Source organism: Ptychodera flava, chromosome 20 (genome assembly GCF_041260155.1).
Source record: "Ptychodera flava strain L36383 chromosome 20, AS_Pfla_20210202, whole genome shotgun sequence".
Classification (NCBI taxonomy): domain Eukaryota; kingdom Metazoa; phylum Hemichordata; class Enteropneusta; family Ptychoderidae; genus Ptychodera; species Ptychodera flava.
Genome location: NC_091947.1, coordinates 7,225,148 through 7,239,741, shown reverse-complemented (window position 1 = coordinate 7,239,741; position 14,594 = coordinate 7,225,148). Strand labels below are relative to the sequence as shown.

General features: G+C 38.2%; 1 protein-coding gene across 5 annotated transcripts in view; it reads left to right on the top strand.

Moving 5' to 3' along the window:
- The window catches only part of LOC139119892 (probable G-protein coupled receptor No18), a 120,035-nt gene that overhangs the window by 82,919 nt on the left and 22,522 nt on the right, over nucleotides 1–14,594 (top strand). The window contains exon 1 of one of the 5 annotated variants that reach the window (XM_070683838.1): nucleotides 3,582–3,815. The exons of the other annotated variants lie outside the window; for them this stretch is intronic. The gene's annotated coding sequence lies outside the window, so the exon portion shown is untranslated. Of the gene's footprint in view, nucleotides 1–3,581; nucleotides 3,816–14,594 lie in introns of those variants that run through there. 5 annotated transcript variants of the gene reach the window in all.

Here is a 14,594-nt window from a genome sequence, read left to right as displayed (position 1 = left end):
ATTTTCAAAGACAAACCATATAGGATATTTGGAAGATCCTGTGAAGAGCAACCGGAAACTCATCCATACCTAAGAAATGCATCTCTAACTAAAAGTGAAACTACTCATAATGAACGCTGACAAATCAACAATTTGAATTTGTCTCCAAATGCAGATATGAAAACATATTATACCACGATATAACTACTTCGAGTATTCACACCGTGTTTGCTTCAGCCAAGCGGTCGATGATATATTTATTTAACGTGTTTTCAATACCGTTGTATATAGACTTTTGCATTGTAAATAGTACACTTGGCTTGGTAAAAGCCTTGGAGCGGATGGTCATATTGTTTTCAGCATGAAAATTGAATATCATTTGTTACTTTTTCGTGTACGATGATGTCTTTATTTATGTGTCCGATGATGTTTATGTTGTTTAATGATGGTACCATATTGTTCATGCATCTGCAGTTCACTTAAGAATAATACTTCTGTATAAAGCATTGTGAACATAAGACACTTTTTAGAATTGTTTGAAAAAACTGGTACGTGGAAACTTCAAAAGGTTGCACACGCTTGCAATTACCAGCCTGTGATAAAGTAAACACAGATGGAAAGTTAATAGCTAATGGCCCGAGTATAGCTCGGAGAATGGACATTCCGGCTAAAAGGCAGACCTCAACGTTCAAGAACTACTTTATGTGGAACAAAGTAGATTGATGAACAAAACGAACAGCAAGATTCGTAAAGTGCAAAATAAACCTAGGGAGGTTTGGATAGAATAAACATTGCCATGCATAGCTTATAAGTGAATCTATGGAGTATTTGTACAACGTATGTTCCAACTTTGTGCATGGGCATTTAGGATAAACCGACATACAATATTTTACACATGAGATCGCTTTTCACAGATAGCATGACTAGATTTTATTGACGCCGTCATGCATTCTGGAGAGTTCGTATTCTCATACAGACACACCAATACATACATACATACATACATACATACATACATACATACATACATACATACATACATACATACATACATACATACATACATACATACATACATACATACATACATACATACATACATACATACATACATACATTTATGCTTTTACATGCTTTATGCATGCATTAAGTAGATTTATAGCATACATACATACATACATACATACATACATACATACATACATACATACATACATACATACATACATACATACATACATACATACATACATACATACATACATATAATTAACATAATATATTATATAGATATATAATGTTAGTTATATTAGTATATATGTATGTATGTATTTATATATATATGTATGTATGTATGTATGTATGTATGTATGTATGTATGTATGTATGTATGTATGTATGTATGTATGTATGTATGTATGCTATAAATCTACTTAATGCATGCATAAAGCATGTAAAAGCATAAATGCGTTTGTCTAGTTTATGTTGTATAGGTCTGTGTATGTAAAGATTTGGCTAAGGGTAAAAAGAATAGAAGGACAGCCTATGATTACAAAATAGGCATACTTGCCTTTCCTTATATATACGTTTATGATATATGCATTGGAATATTAAAACTGAAAAATTTAACAATCCAAACTCGATCTTGTGGAACTTTTTTTCCCGTTTTCACTGCGAAATAATTCTCAATAGTTTATTGACTGTGCATTGACAAGCAAAATGAATTCTGTACTGGAAGGCGACCGTTTTTGCACGATAACGTGTCAATAATACCTTAAATTGGTAATTTCAAGCAAAAATCTTTTTGAAGTTATAATACAATTCAAAGTGATATGCCAGAGTGCCGATTCAAAACCCACTCTACCGTTGTGCGTGTCACGTGTACAGAAATGGGATCAGCTTTTATGTGTCAGCGTGTCCGCCAATTGTATCTGTGTCATCTAGCTAATACTGAAAACGTATTAAAACCTCTTTTCATGGCATATGTCTTGGACAGGTTCGTTTCACCTTTTCATGCTGACAACTACTACGATCTCAATATTTTCCATTTCCATGCAAATACATTTTGGATATGGTCGTGGGTATCCTTTCATGGTTATCCTTTCACTATTTCCTAATCTATTTTCCAGGTTTAAAATTTATGCAGCTTACGTTCAGAATGTTAATTCTGCAATGCCGCTCGTCAACAAATGGCCTCTATTACTAAAAGTTACAGTTTGTCGTCGTCTGCTTAATTTTGGCGGGCTGATGTTATAACGTTCCAGTCGTCAAATAGACGATCTGGCTGTGGATTTTCAAAGACGCTGCTCCATGGCAACATTAGTGAAAGATTAGCAAGGGCCCTTCACTTTAACTCGGTGGCGGACAATTCATCATGAATACTTAATCATCTCCCAGTTGTGTGCTTCATGTGCATTCGAAATATGCAAGCTTTTGTTATCAAGAAGGAATGAAAATCATTTCACTTGGAGCCGTAGAGTTTTAATGCGATGACCACGAATTATAAGTGCATAATGATGACTTTACTAATTTCGTTTTGGTCTACTTTCGATTTCCTTCAAAATCTCCCCACTATGTTTCTTCGATTTCCTTGTAACGGGCACACTTTGATGCCGCAGGCAATTCAAAATCTGCATCTAGTGCTGGCCTTGAATACGCCGCGCAAAGATCTGTACACCTCGGATACGAACAAAAAGCTTTTTATTCTCTGCTTCCGATTTCCTTGCTTATCGATGAGAGGTGGTAGTGATCAGCTAAAATGATCCCCAACATGCAATGTGATATCTGTTAGGCAAAGCATGTTCTGCTATATTTATCTTGTTTTATCTGATGTGGACATTCTGAATAATGGAACTCTTCGCACGAAGACTCATTTATGGCGATCTGTTATTATGACCTGTAATAAACTCGACATGATGGCACTTATTGCGATAAACGCTTTACATATTCTGCGCTGCTCAAATATTTGGTGTGGACGTCCTCGCCATGGGACGGAACGCTTTTTATCAGCAGTGTAAACTGCTTTGCCGTTCAAACATGGCAATCCGTTCGGTGGCAAGTATATCTAGTTTGTGCGATCAAAATCATTGGCGTTGCCACTGAACAGCAAAGCAAACACTATCTTGAACGTCCAACATTTGTCCAAAATGTTGGCCCGTGTTCGGTTCCATTAAGTTGCTGACTCATCTCCTTTATGTATCGGTCGTAAGTGTACAAAGTATCTAGTCATCCTTTGCATATTGTACTGATATTTAAATTTTATATCGTCCGTGCTGTCGAAACGTAACAGAGAAACTTTTGACCCCACTTTAGTGATTGTAAATGGATTACTTATCAATAATTCAGAATCTGTGAGAGGTTTTTCCATGAAAATAACCGGCTGACATTCGATAGCGGTAGATGTTATTTCACGTGAGCGAGATGTTCAAAGGCCCGTCCTCAATGAACGTGGTCGGTCATACACTTGATAAAACATAACCGCATTAATGAAGACATATGGCCGTGAGAATAAAAACATTAACAGAATTTAGGGATGAAATATTTCAATAATTCCTGCCAACATAACACGGGAGATATACATTTTCATGTTGTTTGTTTTTTAGGGTGTTATAGGTTTCAAAACTGAACGTGCTAAAGTACCCCTGGTTCTTTTATTGGCTGAGTAACATCTGAATGCTACTTTGGATTCAACGCACGCCCATCTAGTTTTGACGTAGCACACCGGAAGTGTTACCTTTGACATCTCTCTGACAGGTCAAGCTGAAGTAGTCCAGTGCCAATAACTACTATAGGCCCGAGCCTCCTGCCTATAACTCAAGGAGCCCTCGATAACAGAGGTACTAGTTTTTAGTTGTCTCCATTGCACATCTCCGTTAAAATTCTAAGGGTCACGGTCTTCTTTGTCTATTTCTGTAGCCTGATTAGAAAAGAACTCTACATTCCGCTCCCGTGAGCAACCAACCAATCCGTGACCCGAGGCGTCAGACAAAATTTTCGATCCGAGATAACGAGTGATACACAAGTTGAGTTCGTGCTTATATTCCGACGCAGAATAGCCAACAAATTATCTTCGAACCTTGTGCATTAATAACACAGTCTAGTCTTTTCTTCTATCGACGCCATTTGTCTGACATTTTACACCTACGTGGTGATCACTGCGTAAATTACAACACACATGACTAATGAAAGGGGCCTTCTTCGATATTTCTTCTTGATAGCAAAGTTGTGCACACCCAGAGGTCAAAAATCCTTTGTGTAGGCAGAGTTGGATCCCAGCGACTAGCGTTCACTACGATACAAAAGCCGTAATGTGTTTTGTTATCGGTAGAGAACTAAAAACCCGGATTCGTTTGAAGTTTACATATTGCCGGATCTATTGCTACACAAACAACATTGACAGGTGGAGTAATCCATCACGATCCAGAAAGTGATGTTGCAATATAGGTAAGGCACATATCACATAACATGCTGAAATATGAAGAAAAATACATCCACTTCCGATTGAAAGCTAACACCCTAGTTCGCTTAAACAAAGATGAAACTCAGGATTCATTTTCTTCATTGGCAATTAAGTAATGGATGCTGCGACGCACTTTTTAGATTGTCACACTGGGATGAAAATGAACGATTTTTATTTTCTTTCATGACGATGACGATACCAACGTCTAGCTCTTTTAACGTGCTAGACGAAATTGGTTTGCGTTTTTTTCTTCAGATCTATTTTTAGACTTTCCTTACAATTGAGCATCGACTTGCAATAACCGTGACTGAAATGAATGTCTCGCCGTGGCGGGAGTGGATGGCTACCTAAAGAATATGCTCGCTGTTCGAAGTAGACGACTTGACGTCGTGGGAATTTTACAAATTTGAAATCGATAAAACAATGATACATTAATTAGTGTATGACTGCGTGACGTGATTGAGTAACAATTCAGCTTTTCATATCCTGTTTCATCGCTGTGGCCCATTTCCAATCCAGAAACATTTATTTAAACACTATTTATCAAACTGTGTGCGTAACATAATTTTTGCCACTAGTGAAAGGTCGTCTTGATTGTTAATAGTTATAATATTTGATGTATCTCAAAAGTTCAAAAAACATTTAGAAGTATATGGTACAAATTTATGATTAGGAGTACATCTTGTGTGCATGTCTTTTAACTTTCGGCAAGGGAGATGGAGAATGTTGCTGCAGCAAAAGCGCCAACTACCACAACTTTAAATCACGGTGGTATTATTACAAGAACAGCATTCAATGACTCGGTTTTCACGTCGCGACTGAAAAGCAATGGGGGTTGCCTTCCCTTCATCGTAATTATTCTCTATTGAGAAATGGTTTATAGGTCGTTGTTGGTACATCATTGAAAATCACCATTGTCGTGTTCACTGCATGTTCAGGCATTCCGAAAAATGAGCATGACCTGATGTTTCTCTGCAGCCTATAGAGAAGCCGTATTCATTGCTTTGATCGAGTTTGTGTGCGATGCATGCTAGCGTGATGCTTGTATTCCAGTTGCGCGGAGAGGTCATGGTCAAAGTTGTAACAACTTATGACACTGTTACTGAATAATCTTCTTTCGGGTATAGGAAGTAGCAGTTGTTTAATTGCTGACTTCTTGGCTCACGGAGTAGCTAATATGGGCTGATTTCGAATCCGATTGAGATACATGTATTTACTGAATTCTTTCCGTCGTATTAACTACGCCACACGTCGTCCACCACGCCAATGTAGCAACATGTCAACCAAATCGACTGAATTCGTTTCAAGCCGATATTAATTATTCATTTTGTAGAAAGTTTCGGAAAAGTGATGGAAAAATCCGACCGACCGAAATTTAACCAGAGAGCGGTGGAATATTGTGGCTACTTGTTTATTCTGTCTTTAGGTACGTGTACTTAGTAGGCAATGCTAAACACGCTTGTTCAGTTGGCTCCTAAGAAGAAAGCTTCTCAGGCTTTTATGTGTTTCTTTGAACCAGGTTCAGACACGATCATGCCCTGAGTCCACCAACACCCACACTGACCTATGGGATTCGTTAACGTATCGTTCGCCGCAGGCGGATGCTGTGATCAATATCGCACAGGATATACTGTAAGGATTTACGTATGGAATGCTACCGAGGTTAAAATGGAAAAATGACAATATTTTCTTCCGTCAATTAACTACAGCCAAAGTCATTTCTATTTTCTTTGGTCTGAATAGCTTTGGGGTTTTAAAGCAACTCACGAATACCCGTCAACGATGTAAACCTTTGAGTGTTTGCCTGTAGTGATCGGTATAACCACTAGGACCGCTGTATGAGCTTGTCTTGTAAATCCATTCGAAAGACCAGGAAACGGTTACCCAGGGCAAGTATTAAGTCATTTTACATGAAGAAATGTTATTCAAGTATATTTTTTCACCATTCAAATATCTTCGGAATCCATAATTTCGGGCAAAGCCACAAACAGCGCATTAGTATTGGCCGCCATGTTCGAAATGTCTGATGCTCACTGTGCTTCAGGAGGTATAGTTTTTTTTCTGTATTTCCACCAAACGGACCGCCGCCGACACCTTCAAAAAAGCAAAGCATTCTACTCCCAGGAATTCTGTCTCTCCCTCGATCACTACGATGAATATCATAGAGCAAACAATGCTAGTGTATCTGATCTGATGCATCTTAGAAAGCGAATCTCTTCGCCGAAGACTGGGCTTTTGGTCTTATTCCGGCGGGATTTTTCTCAAACATATCTCATGTATGCTTTCAGTAATATTAATATTAAAGTTTTCAGGCATAGATGTCTTGTACCGGTTATGCTTCCAATGTTGAATGATGGATGACATTAACTCGCTCTACGTAGGGAAAACGTTGAATGCAACTTAAAATTCAATTGATAAACCTTATTACTAAATTACAAACAAAAAAAATCACTGACAGCTGTCATATGACGTATTAAAAGATGTGAACTTTTCTAAAAGCACGTTTCACAATGGAAAAAACAAAATCGAAAATGCAGAACATATTTGCCTCCCTATCTATCTTTTGTAGCCTTAGAATTTTATTTGATGACAAGATTAATTATTACAGTGCGTATTTCTATCCGTCTTTGAAACATTAATTTTATGATTTATATTATAGCGTCGCTTTCCCACCCGATTTATAATTCCAACTGTTAGTTTATCTAACTTTTGTAACACTTTGACATCCCACTTAATCATTTGCCTTTAGTTAATTTACAGACATTTTCCCCATATGAATACTAGGAAATGGATAGGCGACATGAAAGTGATCGACACTCCCCTATTAATAAGAAATTACATATGCAGACATTCCTTGGAGATACGCCAGTGGTTTGGTCTCTGCTTCCATAAATAATTTATTTCACGTATCTGAACCATCACAACCCAGACGGAGACCTATATATGCCTCCTACACCCGAGGGGAAATTATAGGAATTTATGATCAAACGACATGAGCGAGGAAATGTTGTCAATTCTTCAGGTTTTGAAGATGTTTAATATTTTCACCATAGCCGACTGAAAATGTCCGAAGTTTTAATCTTCCTCGAATTCATCATGAAGCATTCCATTTCATTGTCCTCATTCAAAAACATTTAAACACAATTTCGGCAGCAGTTGTTACTTGTACTGATGCATAAAGACAGCCTACTGTAGTGGCAAAGACGTGGGCACGGAATATTTCAACTGCATCGAAAGTCATTAATGTTTAAGTTTAAGAAATGTTCCTTGGTGATTGCTCCGAGGGATCTGCTTCTAAAGGTTTCCTAGTCGTTAAATTATAATGATCCGCATAAATTTTGATGGCGACAAGTACGTTTACAGGCTAATTGCGGCTTAACGCTGTACTTATTCAGAAGAACTACAAAATTAATACAGTTAACAACCATATATGTTCATAAAATTGTAATTGCCAGTATTTTGAAGGAACCGGCAACGTGTAAGCTTTGAAAAGCCCCCGTCTTATCACGTGCCCAGCTTTTCGGTTCTTTTCTCCTGTGGGACTTTGGTGCTAACAATCGGACATATATTTCCTCATCGCTTATATTGAGTGCTTTTATTGTGACGCTGTATTCATGATTACCGACCCTTCACAGCGATATCAAGACGAACGTCTCATCAGTACCAGTCGCATCACTTGTTTTCTTCTTTATGAATTCCACTGAGGTGTTAAGTTCCACATGCCAAACTGTATATTGAGATTTGAAAAATCACTGGCTATGATGGATACCTTCTTTTAAATTAATCGACATGAGGATTACAAGGGTAATTCCACGCTTTGAGAACACCTCAGGAGCAATTTATAATAACTCATCACCTTAAAGGTATTATTATCCACCGACATCATTTCCTGCTAAAGTGTTAAATTGATGATCCCGTCAAAAGATTTGTTTCCGTAAACAATACATTTTTAAAGCTCGTATCTCACGTACGTGTATGAAGAATGAAAGGGTTAAGGAAAGATATCCGACATTACATAATTATAGCTGAATATACTTAGTCCCCAAAGAAACCTTGATCTGTTTTTCAAAAAATCCGGTTTGGGACATACTACTGAACAAACGAACAAATAAGTTATAATTATATTACCATGCCCTGTTCATTGCGTTTTAATTGGTCGAGCTGAACCACGTGACTGCCCACAAATACATAGTAATGGTTTGTTTTCATGCCCATGAATATGAATAACATCGTAAACATATTAGCTTTACGGCTGAAACGAAAAGTGTGATTTGTACCAAGATCATAATCAACCAGAAAATAAACGGGAAATTTTCGTAAATTTTGACGGTTTTTCGGGGTTCATTGATAATATAATTGGAATAACAGACTCAGCGCTGACCAGTAACGTTTATTTATGGGCGCTGGCGAGAGGAAAGCCAAATTAACGGGCTCAGCAAGCCTCGCCCGTTAATTTTTACCTTTCCCCTCGCCCTTGCAAATAAATAAACGTTAATGGTCAGCGCGTCGTCCGTTATTTCTATAATAATAAGAATGCAATTAATAAATAGATAATTTGTGCGCTCGAGATAGTTCCCCTCGCATTCGGGAAACTCCCGAAGATCACAATAATCTATCACTATAACTATACGGTGTAAAATCCATTTTACTCCCTTTGAAAGATGTTTCCTATGGGCTTATCGCAAAGATGGGCTACAGTTATACTTGATCTAATTCTTTTGCTGAACGAAAATATGAACATGCTCTTTCATCGATTGTACGAATATTACATGTCAGGACGTGCGAAAAGAAGCGACAGCCGTTGATTGGAGTGGGACTGTCACATGACCTGCTCAGTTGAAGTGGTGTTTTTCGTCATGTCGCGCAGGGAACGATTTGTACCCTTTGGACATGTTTTTGAGTTTTAGTTAGGAAGAGCAGATAGCTTCCACCCCCTGATTACATAGACAGACACGCTCACCTTATAACCTTTAGTGTCAGCTCCAGGGCCACAGATGAATCTGTATTTCATTTTTGTACAACAGAAACATGAGGAAATGCACAGCATAATCTTTGAGGTTTTTCGTCGCCCTTGCCAACACAATTCCCTATACGCTGAAAACTGATTGTGCTCTCTGTTGTTTTATGAACGTTGGCAGATGAAGCAAATAGTCATCATAGCGTGATTTAATCATATATATCAGCATAAATAGATAGGATAATATGATCCCAGTAAAAACAGCACAAGACATCCATATGGTTTATAGAATCCTAATGAAGACAGGGTTTACATATTCATTCCGCCATCAATACGACACGTGAAAACTTGTTTAAACAATTTAATTTCCTTCAAGCCAATTTAGACAAAAGAAGTATCTTACTACATCACATAACTGAAAAGGAAAGCCTATATCCGAATTTAAATATGTTTCTTAAGCTTTTGAAATTGTACATTTACTGCGGTCACTGATAAAAGTTTGTTGAACTATCATACCTGCAATGGTGTAACCCTACCGAGCTTCATGAAAATAGGATCCACAAAAATGTTTACACTTCTTCGTCAGTGGCCTCTCGTATTACGATCGGTAACAGATATATATAGCTGTCAATCGGCAGATGAACATACGCACACAAGTCTGTGTAAAGTGTTTGAGCTAATCGCCAGCTATCCCGTCGATACGTTGCTAGAGAAAGACAGAGAGTTCAGTGATCACAAGTCTAAAAACATGCCGCCTACAAAAATGTTGGCCAACTTAACCTCCATCTGCAAATGTATTCGGATTTAGCGGATTTGAAGTTACATGTCTCTGTCTACTGAACGCGTGACACAGTAGCAGCATTTCACCTCCCGATTTGAGATAGCAACACAGAAACTCAGTCGTGTTGAAAACATTCACAACAATCAGAATGTCTTCACATTTGTTGACAGAGCGTATTGAAATCGACGAGGCTGGGCTTTGAATGCGCCTGATTTGTAAATGCGTCACGACGCGTGTCGTGAAGAAATATCTGAAAATTGTCAATGTTTGTTAAGCCGGAAATGGTCGCAGAGAAAGGTCTAATTGAATAGTGCGAGAAGGACGCATTGATGAAGAGATTTCAGTCAGCCGACATAATCCCCCGAGTTGAATCCTATCGTAATACCCTGATATAGAACAACACTTGTCTGTTTCAACTTTACATTACGTCTGTGAATCGTGCGTAAAACCTTACCCCACGAGATTGCATTTACGACCTGGTGCGAACGAGTGCATATTCTGTGAACTAATCCAAGGAATATTCTTGTAATGACGACTTAGGTACATTTGAACCGTGTGCTTTCGATGATGATACTCGTCCAGTTAATGTCAGTGTGAGGATGCATCTTCAGGCGCATCTTAAAGATTGTGAACAATCATGTTCGGTGTATTGGTTTAACCAAGAGCTTAGCGTCATATCTGAAAGTGTTACTCAGGTAATAATATGGTTATCTTTCTGATACAAACTACTCTTCCTTCGATGACGAACGTGTCCAAGAGACGTATTGCAAGTAATGCAATAAAACGTCTCCTCCACAGAAGTAGCGAAATCTTTCAAGAATTCACGGCATGAAACTAGGAGATTGGAAAAGGAGGACTTAGATTTTGAAGGCGATGGAGAAGACACTTAATCTCAGACTGGCAGCATTGCTAATCCGAAGGAAAAAAAATCGACCGATTTTCGCGGGCGTCTAATAAAGCACAGACGTGCTTTTCTTTCTCTCTTTCAGGCGTAAAGTCTACATTACAATCTGCGAATTTGCGAACGCGTTTCTTTGGGGGATTGCGATAACGTCATTCATAAATGCCAATCTGGTATTGCAGTGTAGTCGATAAGATATGATTCGGGCAATAACGATAGGCCTGATGGCAAAACAAAAGAATTGCTTTTACACAGTCTCGGTACACTCATTCTACTGATGTATATCAATTTTGTTAACTGCCTCTGCTGTCCGACGCTAGACATTTGAGCAAATCTTAAAGTACGCATTTTTTCGCGTAATTTGACATTTTCAGATAAGTAGGTGGCGTAGGTTTTCCCCTGTTGAGGCCCATACAGTATCCGATGAGGAATGAAAATGCTACAATGTTTCGTTATACCTAGGGTGGTCAGTTTTCCTGTATATTTACACTTTTGTTTCTTCTGACAATGTGCCCATATCTTCTTATGGTTACCTTCACCAGCAAACATCATCAAATGTGATGCAGACGTACCTGAGATAAAAAACCCTGCAAATTCGTACAAGTTGCAAATTATCAATAATTTTACCTGTAATATTCTTTGGGTTCATTTAGATGTTGCGATGAACAATATAAGATATTTACCACGTTTCATCAAATTTGGTGTGATCACATCGATACAAAACTTCCATCAGGATACAATCAAATGTTCAAATTAACAATTTTGCAAATAACATGGGCCTGCGAAATGTTATTTATTTCTAGTGCTTTCATGTCTTTGTATCTTCAATATGTGTAGTAAGTAAGTTTCATAGAACTTGGTCAATATATTATATATCCCAAGTTGTGAAAGTTCGTGAAACATGCGAATTACCAACTATTTGACAATAAACCGCGATGTGTCTTTCATTTCACCCATATATTTTTGTGTGCATTTTCTGTTATAGATTTCATATAATTTGATGTGGTAACCGTTGATATATAGACCTACGTAAAATAAAGGGAACTATGTAAATTACCAGTGAATTGTCATGAAACTGCTAAATATCTTTCATTATTTCATTATCATTGCAATTCGCTTTCATGTTACTCCTTAATATCTTTCACTGCGTTATATGATTATTTGATCAACATTTACAGAATATCTCAACAAATTTTGTACGACTGTTCTTATAACTCTTCTGGATCATTAAGTTTGAAAATCAGTTTTTAATATAATATGCAAGCCACACTGGACAAAACCTTGCAAGTTCTTACCATTCCAAACAAAATCTTCATACCTGTTTCATTCTTAACTAATGAGTGCTTTTTGTAACACCTTAGCTGGGTTATTGAACCACTCTTCTAATGGATGGGGATTTGGCCTAATGGTTTTGACTGTGATGTCTTAGCTAGGTTACTGAGTACCGTACGTCGTCAGTTTGAATCGCAGGAAAAACCTACTAAATTCCCACGGACAGGCGGACGTCAGAACGACTGTAGCGCACATGTGTGAATGCGGGGAATAATAAGTAGGTAGGATGCGCGATGCGAAGGTAAAGGCTACCTTTACCATAGTATACATGGAAATACTGAAGTGGAAACAATAACCAGGAAAACAATTTAGAAGAAAAAGAAATTTTTGAATTAAAGTTTTGCTATGACCATGACTTTATATACACTACGTGAAGAATATTGTAATCGCGAGATTAAGCTTCGCAATGAATTTCACAAAGTTATCAAAGCTGAATAAACAGTTTATCTGAATTCGAGTAAATGACAGGATCCTACACTTTTTAATGAAAATCGTACGATCGCTCGATCATGTACGATCGTATAAATAACTAATATGTACAATATCAGAACTTCATAAATAATGCATTAAGTTTGCATTTGTAATATAGTTGCTTACATGGCGCATTTCTCAGCATTTGTCAGACTGGAGCCATTGATATTGAATAATATTCAAGGGTATGTTAGACTTTCTGCAGTTACGTTTATACCCAGATATAGGAGTATGGACAGGTTCGAAATTGCTTTTGGTCTTGGAAGTTTCGTGTTCGGCTTACATCCGGGGCTGACAACAAAGCTGTTTTCCGGCGGGGAATGCTTTCTCGTTTTAGCGGCCAGGGAAAGGACGGGCAGTAGTTTTTATTATCGTAGGACATGAAAATTTCACTATCCTGCAAAGGGACAACTTTGAAAAAACGCCCGAGAAATCAGAAGTCAGATTCGGTCATTTGCAGCACAGACAAATAGAAACAGACTGGCAACGGGTATTGTTCAAGGCGTGAAGCGGTTACGTAAGTCATCCATGTTCGCCTCGCCTCAGGTAGCTCTCGCCTAGCTTCTCCGAAGAGTGCCGACCATGCACGCTTCGGTAGTTTCCGGATTTTCGCTAATTTTTAAGCGAAAGTATGTTCGGCAAAGTTTGTGTTACTGTTTTCATGTGGTGCTGAGTGGAAGCGGCATGCTGGCGAAAACGGGAAAGTTTTGAGCTTCGGGAAAGTGAGTTTTACCATTTTAAAAATTCCTCTCACATTTTATGAATATATAATGAGTGTGTTTCAACCAAATTTGAAATCTTTTATCGATACTGTCTGGTTTTACTCAATGGTTTACGGCCAGTCAAATCATCTATTAAAAGTTGGTCATTGAAGGACGTGTTTATGAAACTGCGGGCGTGTTATGTTTTGATTGGTGTGAAGCAATGTTTCTGCCCTGAGAGCTCACAAAGTAAGTATGGTTGCTACGCGACTGGTAGCACGATGCCATCTCGTCGTACTTTTTGCATAATCTCGTGCAATTATCAACCACGAACAAAGGTCTCCAAAAAATCTAAACCTGTGAAGCTCATTTTAATATGAAAAGGCCATAGTCTACCGAGACGACCATGGAACAAAAGCCATGCCGCGTTGCTAGTCTGTTTCCTCTATTGGTCTGTTCAAAGTGCATTACAATATATACTTACGTGTAAACACCTCTTGCCGAATCATTGTGTGTTTCAGTCTTGCGCATGTGCCGGTTCGACAGCAAAACACAAACAAACACTCTGATTCACCAATCATCACGGCGTGTTGCATTCAGCAGACCACATGTATAAGGCAATGGGCCATTGAAGCAGAATAAAAGCAAGATCAAGGGTTTCGGATTTCCAGCGCATGCGTACACATTTTAAGCCCTATGGTCAGTGTCTGTATCAGTGTCACAGGCCAACGTCACTTTGATAGTTTGTTATATATTTTCATGTAGATGTAGCTATCCCTTTGATCTTTTTTTCGGTGCGGGTGTCTTGAGTCTTTTTTAGCGTTTTGAAATCGCTCGTTTGACAGTTAGGTGCATTTCCCCGTTTTAATGAGGTTCACCGATGAAGCACGCACACTAAAATATTTCATAGTTCGAACAGAGTTTCTTGTCCACGAAAATTAACGCATTGCTGAAGGCAAATGTCATTATTGAGTAATTACCTTCGTGTACTTCCAATTCGTTTGTCTTTAATT